This window comes from Oryctolagus cuniculus, chromosome 12 (assembly GCF_964237555.1).
Source record: "Oryctolagus cuniculus chromosome 12, mOryCun1.1, whole genome shotgun sequence".
Classification (NCBI taxonomy): domain Eukaryota; kingdom Metazoa; phylum Chordata; class Mammalia; order Lagomorpha; family Leporidae; genus Oryctolagus; species Oryctolagus cuniculus.
Window position 1 is genome coordinate 76,327,427 of NC_091443.1, and position 6,422 is coordinate 76,333,848.

The 6,422-nt window shown below is 36.6% G+C and overlaps 1 protein-coding gene across 3 annotated transcripts in view; it reads right to left on the bottom strand.

The window, feature by feature from the left end:
- Positions 1 to 6,422, bottom strand: part of WDR72 (WD repeat domain 72) — a 243,332-nt gene that overhangs the window by 144,662 nt on the left and 92,248 nt on the right. The window lies entirely within an intron of this gene.

Sequence of the window (6,422 nt, forward strand, 5' to 3'; positions counted from 1 at the left end):
GTTGCAGGCATTAAGGGAGTGAACCAGCAGATGGAAGAACTCTGATTCCCAAATGAAATGAAAATTTAAAACAACATTTTTAAAGGAAATAAGAAGAATGTTGAGAAAGAAAATGATGGGAAGTGAGTGATTACATAGTGGGAAATTGCACTGAGGCGTCTACTTGAAGGTAAAGAATCAGGGGAAAGAAAACACGCTGGCGTAAGAGCAGCAGCAGTAGATATATGAATTTCTATAACAGGATGCAAACCAGCTAAGGATTAAACCTAGAGGCTGACATTTTTGAACATTTTTTTCAAATACACTTTATAATATTGGTTTTAATTCTGCAGATGAATACAGCTTAAATAATGGTTGAATGCTTATTTCCTAGGCTTTTTTCTTTCTAACCCAGGAATGCTGGAAGCTGAAAAGACTATTTCATAAACTGTAGCAAAAGTTAGACAGACTGGATACTCTTGTGGCTGAAGAATACGTGTAATCCTTACAGAACATTTTTCCCACACCCAGAGTAAGTGTCAAAATCATGTTTAATACTCAGAAGGTGTTCCTTCTAAGAAAACAGAAGCTACAGTTTCCACTTTAGGAAACACAATACAAATGATACAATAACACTGATTGGCAATTTGAATTTTATGAAAATTCTGAAATATTAAAGGCACTATTTCCTAGGTTTTAGTTATATATCTATGTGTCCAGAGTGTGGAAATGAACAAACAGCTGTGGAAATGAATAGTAAAAATCATTCCGAATCCTTTATCACTCATGAACTACTGATTACCTGGCTCTAGTTCTCAAGTGAGAAAACTTTTAAGTATGATATGGTGTTGCATGTTTACTCTGAATGAAATCAGCAATTCCTGAAAATGGAAATGAAAAGCAACCATTTTAAATGATTTATTAAGAAGACATCAGGTGGCCACAAAAAGGCTACAAAATCTTTAAGAGATAAGATGCACCATTCATACATAATGAGACTCTAGTAGATTTTATTTCTAGCTCCTAATATGCTTTTTGATTTGTCTATGAACTAAGTACCTATGTACTATGTTCCTTCTACAGATAGATAAATTAAGGGCTCAAATAGATTTTATTTATTAGTGAGGGTAGAGTTTGATAATTCTCATAAATACAATAATACATACATGAACTCCTAGAATTAATGGACATAGAATATTAGGTAAACATCAAACTGTGGCCCCACAACTCTGTTTTTTTGTCATAGGTTCACAAGAACAGTGAGGCAAACCATCATCTGAATTGCTGCACATCACCTGAACCCTTGCGGAATTGTCTGTATGGGATCACATCTGCTCCCTTGATTAACATAGAGGGGTAGATCATTTGGGTAAGATGTATATTTCAGAAGAAAATTTACCATGATTAATGGAATTGTTATCAAACACAAAATGAAATCTCTGCAAAAATACTCTCAAAACTAGCAGGTTTTTGTTTTGTTTTTTCTTTTCTTTTTTTTTTTTTTTTTTTTTTTTTTTGCCACTATCCTACCAGTTCCATCCTTAGCAACACCAGAGATTTTATGTCTGATGTAAAAGCACAGTCTAAGAATCATTTAAGTAGATTGTTAGCATAAGTAAACATCAAAGACATACAGGGAAAATTGCTTAAAGCACAATTTGTTACCATCTATAAACTTGTCTTTGATAACCTGGTTGAATAAAAGCAATGTCCTTGGTAATTAAAAGTGCTAAGCTGTCAATCATATGATAACAAACTCAGTGAAGTTCTAAATTCAGTTAAGCTATTAAATTTATGGAGTCATAACAGCTGTCAAAAATGTCTCATGTTACATTCATGATAATCAAATGGGAAGAGATAAAGATCTGTGTTACTCTTTCCAAATTCTACCAAAGAATCATACTACTGATATCACACTGTGGCAGCTGTAAAATGGAGATGGCCCTGAGGAACAAGGAGAATCACACAGCTGAGAACCCCAGAGTAAATGGAGGTGGCCGATTTTTGTAGAACGACCTGAGACTCCTAGTGGGAGCGGGAAAGATAAAAGGAAGGTGAGCAGGATTTTGCCTATTGTAAGCTTTCAAAATAATTGCTTTCCAAATGCCATCAGGCCCTGAACAGTAGATGAAAATAGAAAACCACTCTGATTTTCTGTCCCACATTTACATGGAGTTGAATATGTATCTAAGAAAGTCCCTCCTGCTCACCATGGTCTCTTAGAATCATCTTTATATCTGGCAGGAATAATCACCCTGGGGTGAATAGGTTATTGAGGGTATTTTAATTTGAGGCTAAATCAGCTGTCTGTAGAGTCATAGGAACTATATAGTATGAAGGAAATTACAAATAAGTGGAAGTCATCTGAGGACGCAGAGAACGGGTGGCAGCTGCAGGCCATCACTATGAAAGCCCACTTCAGACAAATGCACAGGGCTACTGGCTGGGCATATTGTTGAGTAAGTTCATGCTCTTAGGTCCAATGAACAAAGCTAAAGTCTTAATGCATTTTGTTTTTAATAGTATAGGGGAAATAGTCCATGAGAATAAATGCTTGCTTTTCTGAGAATTGCTTCCTGTTACTCTTTTGCATTTGCCGCTCTCTCAGGACCAGTTTCAACATAAGTCACCGGAGCAGAAGCAATGTTCCTGTTGGGATTCTTCTGAATGGGCCCAGATGGTATTCTCTGTCAATAAGTGATACTACCAGCCTTCAGGCAGAAAAATTTTACTCCCCTCCTTCCTTCCTTTCCTGGTATAAGCAACTAACTCTTTGAGTTAACTCAAATCCGGATTTCTACAAACTTCACTCCTCAAAATATCAACCAGTGGGTTAATCACCACAAGTAGGATAAGAACACAAGATATTCCTAATGCGAAGACAAAGATTTGATTACCAAGAAAGCACCAAGTCTCTCTCCAGAGGAACCACTTACCACCACTTGTTAATCAGACCAGCAAGTTGTTCAGTGATGGAGTATCCCTAGGGTGAGCAGGTCCATCTCTCGCATCTTACGAGATGCAGGCATCACAGTAAACTTTGAAAATCCAAGATCTTTTTAAAAAGGAAAAACAATTTACAACAGAGAAGGAAGAAAAGGAAAAGGAGAAATGAGGAAGCAAAGAGTCCCTCAATGGTTATGAGTGGGTAATATGATATGGAAATGATTACAGATTCCTAAGTCTCACAATATTTATAAAATTATTAATGAAAATGCAGGAAAATTTAAAGATATGCTTTAATAAATTTTGCTAAACTTTTCCTACATTAAGCTAAGTTCAAAATTAAAATGCCTGAAATACTTAAGTTTTTCTACATTTCTATACTGGAACCACCCTCCATACAAGTTCACTGATGCTTGTGCCCAGATTTCATTCAAGAAGAAAGTTATGATCTTAGGTCTCCATGTCTCTGACAGATTATTGCAGTGGCAGGGAACTGAGGGAAATCTCAGCTACATCTGACAGTAAAGAAATGAAAGAAATGATGCAGACAGGTATTCAGTGCAAAAATTCTTATCTTATAATTAAGAGAGGAGATAACAGTTTTTGAAACCAGCTAAAACCCTTTCTCTGGTAGAAATCACAATTGCTGATCAGCAATTATAAAAACAGTAACAATGATCTTGAATCAGCCTTAAAAGTTTCCACTCGCAATTATGTTATTGTCTTTATGAATTTTCAGTTGCTGCTACGGCCAGAAATTCAATAAATGCAGAGTTGGTTAGGAATAGAAGGTAGCTATTTTAACAGCCTTCACCGAAAAAAAAAAAAAAAAAGTTGGATAAGGTACACTTGATGTTGGCATTTCTCAGTGAAAAATGACTGCTTTTTTTGCAAATCCTGCTCAGCCCACCTCAGATGAAGATTTATGTCGTCTCGGGTAAGCAACCGTAAAAATTCAAAATAAAATCCAGTCAAAACTAGAGATAATTTCAAAAAAAATGTATCTCTAATCCTGGGTAATCAATAACCAGCTAAAAGGTTCTTATACCTGGATATTTTCCTGGTAAGACTTCCTTTGAAACTTTCTTTCTCTCACCTTGTGTATATAATTTCACTTCCTTTTCTGTATCTTAAACATAACAATAGCAAGAGTAGAGACAGCCATTCAGAGAAGAGCCCTTGTGTGTACTTATTGTAATTAACAGATTCAATATCTATTACTGCCAGTCAGGTATCATAGCAACCTTGGAGTGCTGAAAACTGCTAGAAAACTCTTCAAAGCCAGCAAGACACCGCTTTAGGAAAACAACGCTGAGGACATAACAGGCTGACAGCCCTCTGTGGGTGTTGCTATGGGCACAACCACAAAGAACTCCGCCAGCTACACAAAAAGGCATACACACAGAGATGGGAGGCACACACAGGATGAACTGGTAAGAAAAATCAAGAAGAAGAGATAATCGGTCTGGCAATAGACAAGAGATGTGCAATTCTGGATCTCTGTTTTACACGAATTCGTTTCTACTGAGGCCAGAGACTCCAGATTCAACTTAACCGTAAGTGGGTTTAAACATGAGCCAGGGTTTGGAAGTAACACCCCCAAACTCCACATGTGTACCATGTATCACAGGTCTTAATTTGAAATTCAAAGTGAATTACATTTAAAATAATATTTAAACTTCCACTTACAAACCCTTGATAGTCGTTTATAAATCCACAGAAGGGAAAAGGACAGGTTACTCTGAACAAGAACCCAATATTGATTTTTCGGCAGTTCAGTAAGGCATCTGCATTCTATCTGGCTGCTGTCAAAGCCACTCTTTAACAGCTGGAGTCAAATTGCACTATTTACAGCAAGAGCCCTTGTCAAGTGGACCATAAGTATCCTAACAATACACTATTCAAATGGCACTTTGCCACACAAATTGCTGACTTGATGAATAACCTATGTCAATGACTAAGGCCAATATAAAAGTTTCATTTTTATGAGAGGTTTTACATTCACACATTAAATAAGCTTTCTTTGAAGAACTATTAGGCAATATATTTCAGGCCTTTGGACGCTGCAAATAATTAAAATCTGTTTAAATACATCAAGGGAACTTGACAACATTAATATGGATCTGGTGTTAACTGCATTTGTCACACGAGTCAGAGCAGCGCCCTTCTGCGCCCGGCGCTCCCAGCCGGCACGTGCGGCACGACGTGGGCCGGACACCAGCGGCACACCATGAAATGGGAGCATTCTCCCTTTGTGCCTCTGATTTGCATGGCCAGGCAGCGTTCTGGCACTAGCTGGGCTTTGAAGTCCGGTGAGGAGATCTGAGCTGCTTCTGTGCAGAGGCCAGCTGGAGCCCTTTAACGGTGTGCTGCCTACTTTCCATGGTGACGCAGACCTCCTCAACGAGTTCTGAAACAAAGCTGTGACGTAGGCTTGCTTCCCTCGCCACGGAGGTCACTTTTTAATCAAAAAAAAAAAAAAAAAAAAGGTTTAAACTCATGTCACAGAGTGAGAAAAGGGACATTCCCCATGAAGTGCTTATATTTTAAAAAGTATTAAGTATCAAAGAAAACCTTACTTAGAGTTGTTAAAGCTGTATATAAAGTGCTTATGAGAAATGGTATATACTAGCAAAATTTCACATCACTTCACACGTGCTCAAAAAGCGAATTGCTGTTTATATTTCTCCCTTATTGTATATTTCACTGTTCTTATCCCCTAGGTAGGGTGACATCATTTAGGCATGAAACTCTAAAACTGGAATTCATTAAAGTACTTAAAAATTAATATAATGTTTGCAGAGGGAGATCACTATATTTTTAAGCAAGCACATATATGGTGAATAATAATAAAGATGCATTTTCTTTAAATTATATAAAATTGATGCAAAGTATCTTCCACATGAGAAAAATAATTGTATGTTGTTTACTACATCAAAGAGAGCAGATCAAAACTTAAAATCTGACCATTCTATATGGATGATTTCCCCCTATACATCACAATGAATTGTTTGTAAACAATTTAGAGACGCCATTTGATAATAAAAAGGTAGCTCAATAAAAACTAAATTACTCTAACGTGTAACATTGCCACTGCACTTTATTATTTAATATTTTTGTGTGTATGTTTGCAAGCAAAATTTTCAAATCTCACAATTTGCAAACTACACCAGTTCCATTTTGGTGCTTTTTAGTGTTATAAAGTATAAAAGAACTTTTTTATTCTGCTAAGGTGATAGATAAAAATAGGATCCAATTTTCAATTGGTGGTTTACCAGGTCACCATCTGTGCTTTACGAGGGGTAGCAGGATAAAGCCCTAATAAGATTTTTCAGCAAATGGCACCAAATAGGCATCACCCTGAGGTCGGCTAATGGTTAAAAGAATATACACATAGATTTATAGAAAGCTCAACTGGAATATAAATAAATGCAAATGCACTCATTATTTATGATCAATTTTACACCATTAAAGAAGCACATACAAGTATAGGTGCA